Here is a 16,992-nt window from a genome sequence, read left to right on the forward strand (position 1 = left end):
CTAAACCCTCACCTTAACTGTAAACCTAATGCTAACTCTCACCCTAACCCCTAAACCTATCCCCAACCCTAAACCTAAAGCTATCCCTAAACTTATCCCTAAGCCTAACCCAAACACGAACAGTAACCCTAATCTAACACTAACCCTAACATGAACCCTAAACTTAACCCTATCCTAACCGTAAACCTAACCTCTAACACTAAGTATAATCCTCACCGTAATCCTAACCCTTATCTTAACCCTCCCCCTGAACCGAAATGTCACTCTAACCCTGAATCTAAACCTAACACTAACCCTAAACGAAATTCCGAACCCGAACCCGAACCCTAAGCCTAACCTTAACACTAACCTGAACACAAAATCAAACTCTAGCCCTAACCATAAGAATAACCCTCACCCCATCCTAAACTTCATCCAACCCTAACCCTAACTTTAACCCTAAACCTAAACCTAGCCCAAACCCTAACCTTAAACCAAACTCTAGTCATAATGCTACTCCACCTCTAACCCTAAAACTAAGCCTTACATTAGCCCTGAACCTAAGTCTAGACCTAATCCTAACCCTAACCTTAAGTCTAACCTTGATCTTAAATAGAACACTAACTCTAATTCAAAACCTGAACCTAAACCGAAAACTTACGCTACACCTAACCCTAACCCTAACTCTAACCTTAAACATAACACTTACCCTAAACCCTCACCTTAACCATAAAACTAACCATAACCCTCACCCTAACCCCTAACCGTATCCTCCAACCCTAACCCTAATGCTCTGCCTAACCCTAACCCTAACACAAACGAGAAACCCTAAGCCGTAACGATAACTCTAACCCGAACCCAAACCCTAACCCCAACCCAAACCCTAACCCCAAACACCAAAGCCTTACCTAAACCCTAACCCCAAACACCAAAGCCTTACCTAAAGCTTAACCCTAACTCTAACACTAACCCTAAACCTGATCATAAACCTAACCCTAACCATAAACCAAAACTAAGCATGACCAGAACCACAGTGACTAACCGAGAGACTCACCCAAATCCTCACCCTAAACTAAATCTCTAACCCCTAACACCTTACCATAACCATAATCCGAACCCTACCCAACCCTAACCCTAAACCTAACCCTCACCCCAACCACAAAGCCTAACACAAACCGTCACCCTAACCCGAACCCTAACACTAAACTTAACCCTAACCTAAAATCTAACCCTCACCCTCAAAGTAAACAGAACCCGTAAACTTAGCCCTAACACGAAACACAACCTTAACATTAACCTGAAAACTAAACCAAACCTTAGCCATAACCCTAACCCTAAACCTCACTCTATCTTAAACTTCACCCTATCCCTAAACTAAAGCTCACCCTAACACTAAACCTATCCCTACCCCTAAACCAAACCATAATCTTAACCTTGGCGCACATGTCAACCTAAAACTAACCCTTACAATAACTCTGATCCTAACCCTCACCCTAAACGGAATCCTAATCCTAACCCTGACCATAACCCTAACCTAACCTTAACCCAGACTTTAAACCTACCATAAGCTCAAACCTAACCCTAACCCCTAACAATAACTCTAACCCTAAACCTAAACCGAACCCTCACCTTTAACCAAAATTTCACCCTATCCAGAACCCTAAACCTAACCTAAATCCATTCAAATCCTAACCCTAACCAAAACTAAAGCTAACCCTAAACCTAACTCTAACCCTAACCCTAACCCTAAACCTAACCCAAACCCTATCCCTGACCCTAACCTGAACCCACCCCTAAAACGAACCCGAACCCCAACCCTCACACTTAACATAAACTTCACCCTAACCGAAACCCTAACACGAAACATAATACTAAATATCCCCCAACTCTGACCCTAACCCTAATCCTAACCATAAACCTAACCCTAACCCTAAACTTAACCCGAACCCTGAACCTAACTCTATCTCTAACCCTAATTCTAACCCTAAAACTTACCCTACACACTCAGCTGAAATGGAAACCTAGCACTAACCCTCACACTAACGTCGAAACCTAAACACTACCCTTAAGCTAACCTTACCTCTAACCTTAAACTAGCCCTAAACCTAACCATGACTTAACCCTAACACTTACCCTAACCCTAAAACTAATCTTAACCCTAAAACCTATCCTAACCTTAACCCTAACCTAAACCCTAATGCTAAGACTAAGCTCAACCCTGACCCTTAACTTCAGCTTCACCCTAGCCCTAACCCTAAACCAAACCCTAACCCTAAAGCTACCCTAATCCTGACCCTAACATTAACACAAACACCAAAACCTAACCCTAACTCTAACTCTAAACCTAAACTTAACCTGATCATAACCTTAACACAAACGCCTAACTCTAATATTTACACTAACACTAATCTTAACCTTCACCCTAAATCTAACCCTAAACTATCGCCTCACTCAAGCCCTACACCTAAACCTAACCCTAAACCTAACTCTAACCCTGACCCTAACCGTAACACTGTAAAACATCAGCTTAACTGTAAACCTAACACTAACCCTCACACGAACCCTAACCCTTTCTCTAAACCTAACCCTATCTCTAATAATAACCCTAACCCTGACCTAAACGTAACCCTTACCTAACTTTAAACTTAACCCTAACCTTAACTCTACCCTAACCCTAACAATAACTCTAAACCTAACCCTAAACCTAACCCTAACCCCTAGCACTAACTCTAACTCTAAACCTAACCCTAACCCTAACCTAGCCCTACCCCTGACCGTAAACCTAGCCTTAACCCTAACCTTACCCCTACCCTAACCCGGACCCTAAACCTAACCCTAACACTAATCTTAATCCTAAATCTAACCTAAACCTTAACCCTAACCCTTACCCTAACCCTCACTATTAACTGAAAATTCACCCTAACCCTAACTCTAACACTAACCCTAACCATAGCACTTACCCTAAACCCTCACCTTAACTGTAAACCTAATGCTAACTCTCACCCTAACCCCTAAACCTATCCCCAACCCTAAACCTAAAGCTATCCCTAAACTTATCCCTAAGCCTAACCCAAACACGAACAGTAACCCTAATCTAACACTAACCCTAACATGAACCCTAAACTTAACCCTATCCTAACCGTAAACCTAACCTCTAACACTAAGTATAATCCTCACCGTAATCCTAACCCTTATCTTAACCCTCCCCCTGAACCGAAATGTCACTCTAACCCTGAATCTAAACCTAACACTAACCCTAAACGAAATTCCGAACCCGAACCCGAACCCTAAGCCTAACCTTAACACTAACCTGAACACAAAATCAAACTCTAGCCCTAACCATAAGAATAACCCTCACCCCATCCTAAACTTCATCCAACCCTAACCCTAACTTTAACCCTAAACCTAAACCTAGCCCAAACCCTAACCTTAAACCAAACTCTAGTCATAATGCTACTCCACCTCTAACCCTAAAACTAAGCCTTACATTAGCCCTGACCCTAAGTCTAGACCTAATCCTAACCCTAACCCTAAGTCTAACCTTGATCTTAAATAGAACACTAACTCTAATTCAAAACCTGAACCTAAACCGAAAACTTACGCTACACCTAACCCTAACCCTAACTCTAACCTTAAACATAACACTTACCCTAAACCCTCACCTTAACCATAAAACTAACCATAACCCTCACCCTAACCCCTAACCGTATCCTCCAGCCCTAACCCTAATGCTCTGCCTAACCCTAACCCTAACACTAACGAGAAACCCTAAGCCGTAACGATAACTCTAACCCCAACCCAAACCCTAACCCCAACCCAAACCCTAACCCCAAACACCAAAGCCTTACCTAAACCCTAACCCCAAACACCAAAGCCTTACCTAAAGCTTAACCCTAACTCTAACACTAACCCTAAACCTGATCATAAACCTAACCCTAACCATAAACCAAAACTAAGCATGACCAGAACCACAGTGACTAACCGAGACACTCACCCAAATCCTCACCCTAAACTAAATCTCTAACCCCTAACACCTTACCATAACCATAATCCGAACCCTACCCAACCCTAACCCTAAACCTAACCCTCACCCCAACCACAAAGCCTAACACAAACCGTCACCCTAACCCGAACCCTAACACTAAACTTAACCCTAACCTAAAATCTAACCCTCACCCTCAAAGTAAACAGAACCCGTAAACTTAACCCAAACACGAAACACAACCTTAACATTAACCTGAAAACTAAACCAAACCTTAGCCATAACCCTAACCCTAAACCTCACTCTATCTTAAACTTCACCCTATCCCTAAACTAAAGCTCACCCTAACACTAAACCTATCCCTACCCCTAAACCAAACCATAACCTTAACCTTGGCGCACATGTCAACCTAAAACTAACCCTTACAATAACTCTGATCCTAACCCTCACCCTAAACGGAATCCTAATCCTAACCCTGACCATAACCCTAACCTAACCTTAACCCAGACTTTAAACCTACCATAAGCTCAAACCTAACCCTAACCCCTAACAATAACTCTAACCCTAAACCTAAACCGAACCCTCACCTTTAACCAAAATATCACCCTATCCAGAACCCTAAACCTAACCTAAATCCATTCAAATCCTAACCCTAACCAAAACTAAAGCTAACCCTAAACCTAACTCTAACCCTAACCCTAACCCTAAACCTAACCCAAACCCTATCCCTGACCCTAACCTGAACCCACCCCTAAAACGAACCCGAACCCCAACCCTCACACTTAACATAAACTTCACCCTAACCGAAACCCTAACACGAAACATAATACTAAATATCCCCCAACTCTGACCCTAACCCTAATCCTAACCATAAACCTAACCCTAACCCTAAACTTAACCCGAACCCTGACCCTAACTCTATCTCTAACCCTAATTCTAACCCTAAAACTTACCCTACACACTCAGCTCAAATGGAAACCTAGCACTAACCCTCACACTAACGTCGAAACCTAAACACTACCCTTAAGCTAACCTTACCTCTAACCTTAAACTAGCCCTAAACCTAACCATGACTTAACCCTAACACTTACCCTAACCCTAAAACTAATCTTAACCCTAAAACCTATCCTAACCTTAACCCTAACCTAAACCCTAATGCTAAGACTAAGCTCAACCCTGACCCTTAACTTCAGCTTCACCCTAGCCCTAACCCTAAACCAAACCCTAACCCTAAAGCTACCCTAATCCTGACCCTAACATTAACACAAACACCAAAACCTAACCCTAACTCTAACTCTAAACCTAAACTTAACCTGATCATAACCTTAACACAAACGCCTAACTCTAATATTTACACTAACACTAATCTTAACCTTCACCCTAAATCTAACCCTAAACTATCGCCTCACTCAAGCCCTACACCTAAACCTAACCCTAAACCTAACTCTAACCCTGACCCTAACCGTAACACTGTAAAACATCAGCTTAACTGTAAACCTAACACTAACCCTCACACGAACCCTAACCCTTTCTCTAAACCTAACCCTATCTCTAATAATAACCCTAACCCTGACCTAAACGTAACCCTTACCTAACTTTAAACTTAACCCTAACCTTAACTCTACCCTAACCCTAACAATAACTCTAAACCTAACCCTAAACCTAACCCTAACCCCTAGCACTAACTCTAACTCTAAACCTAACCCTAACCCTAACCTAGCCCTACCCCTGACCGTAAACCTAGCCTTAACCCTAACCTTACCCCTACCCTAACCCGGACCCTAAACCTAACCCTAACACTAATCTTAATCCTAAATCTAACCTAAACCTTAACCCTAACCCTTACCCTAACCCTCACTATTAACTGAAAATTCACCCTAACCCTAACTCTAACACTAACCCTAACCATAGCACTTACCCTAAACCCTCACCTTAACTGTAAACCTAATGCTAACTCTCACCCTAACCCCTAAACCTATCCCCAACCCTAAACCTAAAGCTATCCCTAAACTTATCCCTAAGCCTAACCCAAACACGAACAGTAACCCTAATCTAACACTAACCCTAACATGAACCCTAAACTTAACCCTATCCTAACCGTAAACCTAACCTCTAACACTAAGTATAATCCTCACCGTAATCCTAACCCTTATCTTAACCCTCCCCCTGAACCGAAATGTCACTCTAACCCTGAACCTAAACCTAACACTAACCCTAAACGAAATTCCGAACCCGAACCCGAACCCTAAGCCTAACCTTAACACTAACCTGAACACAAAATCAAACTCTAGCCCTAACCATAAGAATAACCCTCACCCCATCCTAAACTTCATCCAACCCTAACCCTAACTTTAACCCTAAACCTAAACCTAGCCCAAACCCTAACCTTAAACCAAACTCTAGTCATAATGCTACTCCACCTCTAACCCTAAAACTAAGCCTTACATTAGCCCTGACCCTAAGTCTAGACCTAATCCTAACCCTAACCCTAAGTCTAACCTTGATCTTAAATAGAACACTAACTCTAATTCAAAACCTGAACCTAAACCGAAAACTTACGCTACACCTAACCCTAACCCTAACTCTAACCTTAAACATAACACTTACCCTAAACCCTCACCTTAACCATAAAACTAACCATAACCCTCACCCTAACCCCTAACCGTATCCTCCAGCCCTAACCCTAATGCTCTGCCTAACCCTAACCCTAACACTAACGAGAAACCCTAAGCCGTAACGATAACTCTAACCCCAACCCAAACCCTAACCCCAACCCAAACCCTAACCCCAAACACCAAAGCCTTACCTAAACCCTAACCCCAAACACCAAAGCCTTACCTAAAGCTTAACCCTAACTCTAACACTAACCCTAAACCTGATCATAAACCTAACCCTAACCATAAACCAAAACTAAGCATGACCAGAACCACAGTGACTAACCGAGAGACTCACCCAAATCCTCACCCTAAACTAAATCTCTAACCCCTAACACCTTACCATAACCATAATCCGAACCCTACCCAACCCTAACCCTAAACCTAACCCTCACCCCAACCACAAAGCCTAACACAAACCGTCACCCTAACCCGAACCCTAACACTAAACTTAACCCTAACCTAAAATCTAACCCTCACCCTCAAAGTAAACAGAACCCGTAAACTTAACCCAAACACGAAACACAACCTTAACATTAACCTGAAAACTAAACCAAACCTTAGCCATAACCCTAACCCTAAACCTCACTCTATCTTAAACTTCACCCTATCCCTAAACTAAAGCTCACCCTAACACTAAACCTATCCCTACCCCTAAACCAAACCATAACCTTAACCTTGGCGCACATGTCAACCTAAAACTAACCCTTACAATAACTCTGATCCTAACCCTCACCCTAAACGGAATCCTAATCCTAACCCTGACCATAACCCTAACCTAACCTTAACCCAGACTTTAAACCTACCATAAGCTCAAACCTAACCCTAACCCCTAACAATAACTCTAACCCTAAACCTAAACCGAACCCTCACCTTTAACCAAAATATCACCCTATCCAGAACCCTAAACCTAACCTAAATCCATTCAAATCCTAACCCTAACCAAAACTAAAGCTAACCCTAAACCTAACTCTAACCCTAACCCTAACCCTAAACCTAACCCAAACCCTATCCCTGACCCTAACCTGAACCCACCCCTAAAACGAACCCGAACCCCAACCCTCACACTTAACATAAACTTCACCCTAACCGAAACCCTAACACGAAACATAATACTAAATATCCCCCAACTCTGACCCTAACCCTAATCCTAACCATAAACCTAACCCTAACCCTAAACTTAACCCGAACCCTGACCCTAACTCTATCTCTAACCCTAATTCTAACCCTAAAACTTACCCTACACACTCAGCTCAAATGGAAACCTAGCACTAACCCTCACACTAACGTCGAAACCTAAACACTACCCTTAAGCTAACCTTACCTCTAACCTTAAACTAGCCCTAAACCTAACCATGACTTAACCCTAACACTTACCCTAACCCTAAAACTAATCTTAACCCTAAAACCTATCCTAACCTTAACCCTAACCTAAACCCTAATGCTAAGACTAAGCTCAACCCTGACCCTTAACTTCAGCTTCACCCTAGCCCTAACCCTAAACCAAACCCTAACCCTAAAGCTACCCTAATCCTGACCCTAACATTAACACAAACACCAAAACCTAACCCTAACTCTAACTCTAAACCTAAACTTAACCTGATCATAACCTTAACACAAACGCCTAACTCTAATATTTACACTAACACTAATCTTAACCTTCACCCTAAATCTAACCCTAAACTATCGCCTCACTCAAGCCCTACACCTAAACCTAACCCTAAACCTAACTCTAACCCTGACCCTAACCGTAACACTGTAAAACATCAGCTTAACTGTAAACCTAACACTAACCCTCACACGAACCCTAACCCTTTCTCTAAACCTAACCCTATCTCTAATAATAACCCTAACCCTGACCTAAACGTAACCCTTACCTAACTTTAAACTTAACCCTAACCTTAACTCTACCCTAACCCTAACAATAACTCTAAACCTAACCCTAAACCTAACCCTAACCCCTAGCACTAACTCTAACTCTAAACCTAACCCTAACCCTAACCTAGCCCTACCCCTGACCGTAAACCTAGCCTTAACCCTAACCTTACCCCTACCCTAACCCGGACCCTAAACCTAACCCTAACACTAATCTTAATCCTAAATCTAACCTAAACCTTAACCCTAACCCTTACCCTAACCCTCACTATTAACTGAAAATTCACCCTAACCCTAACTCTAACACTAACCCTAACCATAGCACTTACCCTAAACCCTCACCTTAACTGTAAACCTAATGCTAACTCTCACCCTAACCCCTAAACCTATCCCCAACCCTAAACCTAAAGCTATCCCTAAACTTATCCCTAAGCCTAACCCAAACACGAACAGTAACCCTAATCTAACACTAACCCTAACATGAACCCTAAACTTAACCCTATCCTAACCGTAAACCTAACCTCTAACACTAAGTATAATCCTCACCGTAATCCTAACCCTTATCTTAACCCTCCCCCTGAACCGAAATGTCACTCTAACCCTGAACCTAAACCTAACACTAACCCTAAACGAAATTCCGAACCCGAACCCGAACCCTAAGCCTAACCTTAACACTAACCTGAACACAAAATCAAACTCTAGCCCTAACCATAAGAATAACCCTCACCCCATCCTAAACTTCATCCAACCCTAACCCTAACTTTAACCCTAAACCTAAACCTAGCCCAAACCCTAACCTTAAACCAAACTCTAGTCATAATGCTACTCCACCTCTAACCCTAAAACTAAGCCTTACATTAGCCCTGACCCTAAGTCTAGACCTAATCCTAACCCTAACCCTAAGTCTAACCTTGATCTTAAATAGAACACTAACTCTAATTCAAAACCTGAACCTAAACCGAAAACTTACGCTACACCTAACCCTAACCCTAACTCTAACCTTAAACATAACACTTACCCTAAACCCTCACCTTAACCATAAAACTAACCATAACCCTCACCCTAACCCCTAACCGTATCCTCCAGCCCTAACCCTAATGCTGTGCCTAACCCTAACCCTAACACTAACGAGAAACCCTAAGCCGTAACGATAACTCTAACCCCAACCCAAACCCTAACCCCAACCCAAACCCTAACCCCAAACACCAAAGCCTTACCTAAACCCTAACCCCAAACACCAAAGCCTTACCTAAAGCTTAACCCTAACTCTAACACTAACCCTAAACCTGATCATAAACCTAACCCTAACCATAAACCAAAACTAAGCATGACCAGAACCACAGTGACTAACCGAGACACTCACCCAAATCCTCACCCTAAACTAAATCTCTAACCCCTAACACCTTACCATAACCATAATCCGAACCCTACCCAACCCTAACCCTAAACCTAACCCTCACCCCAACCACAAAGCCTAACACAAACCGTCACCCTAACCCGAACCCTAACACTAAACTTAACCCTAACCTAAAATCTAACCCTCACCCTCAAAGTAAACAGAACCCGTAAACTTAACCCAAACACGAAACACAACCTTAACATTAACCTGAAAACTAAACCAAACCTTAGCCATAACCCTAACCCTAAACCTCACTCTATCTTAAACTTCACCCTATCCCTAAACTAAAGCTCACCCTAACACTAAACCTATCCCTACCCCTAAACCAAACCATAACCTTAACCTTGGCGCACATGTCAACCTAAAACTAACCCTTACAATAACTCTGATCCTAACCCTCACCCTAAACGGAATCCTAATCCTAACCCTGACCATAACCCTAACCTAACCTTAACCCAGACTTTAAACCTACCATAAGCTCAAACCTAACCCTAACCCCTAACAATAACTCTAACCCTAAACCTAAACCGAACCCTCACCTTTAACCAAAATATCACCCTATCCAGAACCCTAAACCTAACCTAAATCCATTCAAATCCTAACCCTAACCAAAACTAAAGCTAACCCTAAACCTAACTCTAACCCTAACCCTAACCCTAAACCTAACCCAAACCCTATCCCTGACCCTAACCTGAACCCACCCCTAAAACGAACCCGAACCCCAACCCTCACACTTAACATAAACTTCACCCTAACCGAAACCCTAACACGAAACATAATACTAAATATCCCCCAACTCTGACCCTAACCCTAATCCTAACCATAAACCTAACCCTAACCCTAAACTTAACCCGAACCCTGACCCTAACTCTATCTCTAACCCTAATTCTAACCCTAAAACTTACCCTACACACTCAGCTCAAATGGAAACCTAGCACTAACCCTCACACTAACGTCGAAACCTAAACACTACCCTTAAGCTAACCTTACCTCTAACCTTAAACTAGCCCTAAACCTAACCATGACTTAACCCTAACACTTACCCTAACCCTAAAACTAATCTTAACCCTAAAACCTATCCTAACCTTAACCCTAACCTAAACCCTAATGCTAAGACTAAGCTCAACCCTGACCCTTAACTTCAGCTTCACCCTAGCCCTAACCCTAAACCAAACCCTAACCCTAAAGCTACCCTAATCCTGACCCTAACATTAACACAAACACCAAAACCTAACCCTAACTCTAACTCTAAACCTAAACTTAACCTGATCATAACCTTAACACAAACGCCTAACTCTAATATTTACACTAACACTAATCTTAACCTTCACCCTAAATCTAACCCTAAACTATCGCCTCACTCAAGCCCTACACCTAAACCTAACCCTAAACCTAACTCTAACCCTGACCCTAACCGTAACACTGTAAAACATCAGCTTAACTGTAAACCTAACACTAACCCTCACACGAACCCTAACCCTTTCTCTAAACCTAACCCTATCTCTAATAATAACCCTAACCCTGACCTAAACGTAACCCTTACCTAACTTTAAACTTAACCCTAACCTTAACTCTACCCTAACCCTAACAATAACTCTAAACCTAACCCTAAACCTAACCCTAACCCCTAGCACTAACTCTAACTCTAAACCTAACCCTAACCCTAACCTAGCCCTACCCCTGACCGTAAACCTAGCCTTAACCTTAACCTTACCCCTACCCTAACCCGGACCCTAAACCTAACCCTAACACTAATCTTAATCCTAAATCTAACCTAAACCTTAACCCTAACCCTTACCCTAACCCTCACTATTAACTGAAAATTCACCCTAACCCTAACTCTAACACTAACCCTAACCATAGCACTTACCCTAAACCCTCACCTTAACTGTAAACCTAATGCTAACTCTCACCCTAACCCCTAAACCTATCCCCAACCCTAAACCTAAAGCTATCCCTAAACTTATCCCTAAGCCTAACCCAAACACGAACAGTAACCCTAATCTAACACTAACCCTAACATGAACCCTAAACTTAACCCTATCCTAACCGTAAACCTAACCTCTAACACTAAGTATAATCCTCACCGTAATCCTAACCCTTATCTTAACCCTCCCCCTGAACCGAAATGTCACTCTAACCCTGAACCTAAACCTAACACTAACCCTAAACGAAATTCCGAACCCGAACCCGAACCCTAAGCCTAACCTTAACACTAACCTGAACACAAAATCAAACTCTAGCCCTAACCATAAGAATAACCCTCACCCCATCCTAAACTTCATCCAACCCTAACCCTAACTTTAACCCTAAACCTAAACCTAGCCCAAACCCTAACCTTAAACCAAACTCTAGTCATAATGCTACTCCACCTCTAACCCTAAAACTAAGCCTTACATTAGCCCTGACCCTAAGTCTAGACCTAATCCTAACCCTAACCCTAAGTCTAACCTTGATCTTAAATAGAACACTAACTCTAATTCAAAACCTGAACCTAAACCGAAAACTTACGCTACACCTAACCCTAACCCTAACTCTAACCTTAAACATAACACTTACCCTAAACCCTCACCTTAACCATAAAACTAACCATAACCCTCACCCTAACCCCTAACCGTATCCTCCAGCCCTAACCCTAATGCTGTGCCTAACCCTAACCCTAACACTAACGAGAAACCCTAAGCCGTAACGATAACTCTAACCCCAACCCAAACCCTAACCCCAACCCAAACCCTAACCCCAAACACCAAAGCCTTACCTAAACCCTAACCCCAAACACCAAAGCCTTACCTAAAGCTTAACCCTAACTCTAACACTAACCCTAAACCTGATCATAAACCTAACCCTAACCATAAACCAAAACTAAGCATGACCAGAACCACAGTGACTAACCGAGACACTCACCCAAATCCTCACCCTAAACTAAATCTCTAACCCCTAACACCTTACCATAACCATAATCCGAACCCTACCCAACCCTAACCCTAAACCTAACCCTCACCCCAACCACAAAGCCTAACACAAACCGTCACCCTAACCCGAACCCTAACACTAAACTTAACCCTAACCTAAAATCTAACCCTCACCCTCAAAGTAAACAGAACCCGTAAACTTAACCCAAACACGAAACACAACCTTAACATTAACCTGAAAACTAAACCAAACCTTAGCCATAACCCTAACCCTAAACCTCACTCTATCTTAAACTTCACCCTATCCCTAAACTAAAGCTCACCCTAACACTAAACCTATCCCTACCCCTAAACCAAACCATAACCTTAACCTTGGCGCACATGTCAACCTAAAACTAACCCTTACAATAACTCTGATCCTAACCCTCACCCTAAACGGAATCCTAATCCTAACCCTGACCATAACCCTAACCTAACCTTAACCCAGACTTTAAACCTACCATAAGCTCAAACCTAACCCTAACCCCTAACAATAACTCTAACCCTAAACCTAAACCGAACCCTCACCTTTAACCAAAATATCACCCTATCCAGAACCCTAAACCTAACCTAAATCCATTCAAATCCTAACCCTAACCAAAACTAAAGCTAACCCTAAACCTAACTCTAACCCTAACCCTAACCCTAAACCTAACCCAAACCCTATCCCTGACCCTAACCTGAACCCACCCCTAAAACGAACCCGAACCCCAACCCTCACACTTAACATAAACTTCACCCTAACCGAAACCCTAACACGAAACATAATACTAAATATCCCCCAACTCTGACCCTAACCCTAATCCTAACCATAAACCTAACCCTAACCCTAAACTTAACCCGAACCCTGACCCTAACTCTATCTCTAACCCTAATTCTAACCCTAAAACTTACCCTACACACTCAGCTCAAATGGAAACCTAGCACTAACCCTCACACTAACGTCGAAACCTAAACACTACCCTTAAGCTAACCTTACCTCTAACCTTAAACTAGCCCTAAACCTAACCATGACTTAACCCTAACACTTACCCTAACCCTAAAACTAATCTTAACCCTAAAACCTATCCTAACCTTAACCCTAACCTAAACCCTAATGCTAAGACTAAGCTCAACCCTGACCCTTAACTTCAGCTTCACCCTAGCCCTAACCCTAAACCAAACCCTAACCCTAAAGCTACCCTAATCCTGACCCTAACATTAACACAAACACCAAAACCTAACCCTAACTCTAACTCTAAACCTAAACTTAACCTGATCATAACCTTAACACAAACGCCTAACTCTAATATTTACACTAACACTAATCTTAACCTTCACCCTAAATCTAACCCTAAACTATCGCCTCACTCAAGCCCTACACCTAAACCTAACCCTAAACCTAACTCTAACCCTGACCCTAACCGTAACACTGTAAAACATCAGCTTAACTGTAAACCTAACACTAACCCTCACACGAACCCTAACCCTTTCTCTAAACCTAACCCTATCTCTAATAATAACCCTAACCCTGACCTAAACGTAACCCTTACCTAACTTTAAACTTAACCCTAACCTTAACTCTACCCTAACCCTAACAATAACTCTAAACCTAACCCTAAACCTAACCCTAACCCCTAGCACTAACTCTAACTCTAAACCTAACCCTAACCCTAACCTAGCCCTACCCCTGACCGTAAACCTAGCCTTAACCCTAACCTTACCCCTACCCTAACCCGGACCCTAAACCTAACCCTAACACTAATCTTAATCCTAAATCTAACCTAAACCTTAACCCTAACCCTTACCCTAACCCTCACTATTAACTGAAAATTCACCCTAACCCTAACTCTAACACTAACCCTAACCATAGCACTTACCCTAAACCCTCACCTTAACTGTAAACCTAATGCTAACTCTCACCCTAACCCCTAAACCTATCCCCAACCCTAAACCTAAAGCTATCCCTAAACTTATCCCTAAGCCTAACCCAAACACGAACAGTAACCCTAATCTAACACTAACCCTAACATGAACCCTAAACTTAACCCTATCCTAACCGTAAACCTAACCTCTAACACTAAGTATAATCCTCACCGTAATCCTAACCCTTATCTTAACCCTCCCCCTGAACCGAAATGTCACTCTAACCCTGAACCTAAACCTAACACTAACCCTAAACGAAATTCCGAACCCGAACCCGAACCCTAAGCCTAACCTTAACACTAACCTGAACACAAAATCAAACTCTAGCCCTAACCATAAGAATAACCCTCACCCCATCCTAAACTTCATCCAACCCTAACCCTAACTTTAACCCTAAACCTAAACCTAGCCCAAACCCTAACCTTAAACCAAACTCTAGTCATAATGCTACTCCACCTCTAACCCTAAAACTAAGCCTTACATTAGCCCTGACCCTAAGTCTAGACCTAATCCTAACCCTAACCCTAAGTCTAACCTTGATCTTAAATAGAACACTAACTCTAATTCAAAACCTGAACCTAAACCGAAAACTTACGCTACACCTAACCCTAACCCTAACTCTAACCTTAAACATAACACTTACCCTAAACCCTCACCTTAACCATAAAACTAACCATAACCCTCACCCTAACCCCTAACCGTATCCTCCAGCCCTAACCCTAATGCTCTGCCTAAACCTAACCCTAACACTAACGAGAAACCCTAAGCCGTAACGATAACTCTAACCCCAACCCAAACCCTAACCCCAACCCAAACCCTAACCCCAAACACCAAAGCCTTACCTAAACCCTAACCCCAAACACCAAAGCCTTACCTAAAGCTTAACCCTAACTCTAACACTAACCCTAAACCTGATCATAAACCTAACCCTAACCATAAACCAAAACTAAGCATGACCAGAACCACAGTGACTAACCGAGACACTCACCCAAATCCTCACCCTAAACTAAATCTCTAACCCCTAACACCTTACCATAACCATAATCCGAACCCTACCCAACCCTAACCCTAAACCTAACCCTCACCCCAACCACAAAGCCTAACACAAACCGTCACCCTAACCCGAACCCTAACACTAAACTTAACCCTAACCTAAAATCTAACCCTCACCCTCAAAGTAAACAGAACCCGTAAACTTAACCCAAACACGAAACACAACCTTAACATTAACCTGAAAACTAAACCAAACCTTAGCCATAACCCTAACCCTAAACCTCACTCTATCTTAAACTTCACCCTATCCCTAAACTAAAGCTCACCCTAACACTAAACCTATCCCTACCCCTAAACCAAACCATAACCTTAACCTTGGCGCACATGTCAACCTAAAACTAACCCTTACAATAACTCTGATCCTAACCCTCACCCTAAACGGAATCCTAATCCTAACCCTGACCATAACCCTAACCTAACCTTAACCCAGACTTTAAACCTACCATAAGCTCAAACCTAACCCTAACCCCTAACAATAACTCTAACCCTAAACCTAAACCGAACCCTCACCTTTAACCAAAATTTCACCCTATCCAGAACCCTAAACCTAACCTAAATCCATTCAAATCCTAACCCTAACCAAAACTAAAGCTAACCCTAAACCTAACTCTAACCCTAACCGTAACCCTAACCCTAAACCTAACCCAAACCCTATCCCTGACCCTAACCTGAACCCACCCCTAAAACGAACCCGAACCCCAACCCTCACACTTAACATAAACTTCACCCTAACCGAAACCCTAACACGAAACATAATACTAAATATCCCCCAACTCTGACCCTAACCCTAATCCTAACCATAAACCTAACCCTAACCCTAAACTTAACCCGAACCCTGACCCTAACTCTATCTCTAACCCTAATTCTAACCCTAAAACTTACCCTACACACTCAGCTGAAATGGAAACCTAGCACTAACCCTCACACTAACGTCGAAACCTAAACACTACCCTTAAGCTAACCTTACCTCTAACCTTAAACTAGCCCTAAACCTAACCATGACTGAACCCTAACACTTACCCTAACCCTAAAACTAATCTTAACCCTAAAACCTATCCTAACCTTAACCCTAACCTAAACCCTAATGCTAAGACTAAGCTCAACCCTGACCCTTAACTTCAACTTCACCCTAACCCTAACCCTAAACCAAACCCTAACCCTAAAGCTACCCTAATCCTGACCCTAACATTAACA

Source organism: Elephas maximus (assembly GCF_024166365.1).
Source record: "Elephas maximus indicus isolate mEleMax1 chromosome Y unlocalized genomic scaffold, mEleMax1 primary haplotype SUPER_Y_unloc_1, whole genome shotgun sequence".
NCBI lineage: Eukaryota > Metazoa > Chordata > Mammalia > Proboscidea > Elephantidae > Elephas > Elephas maximus.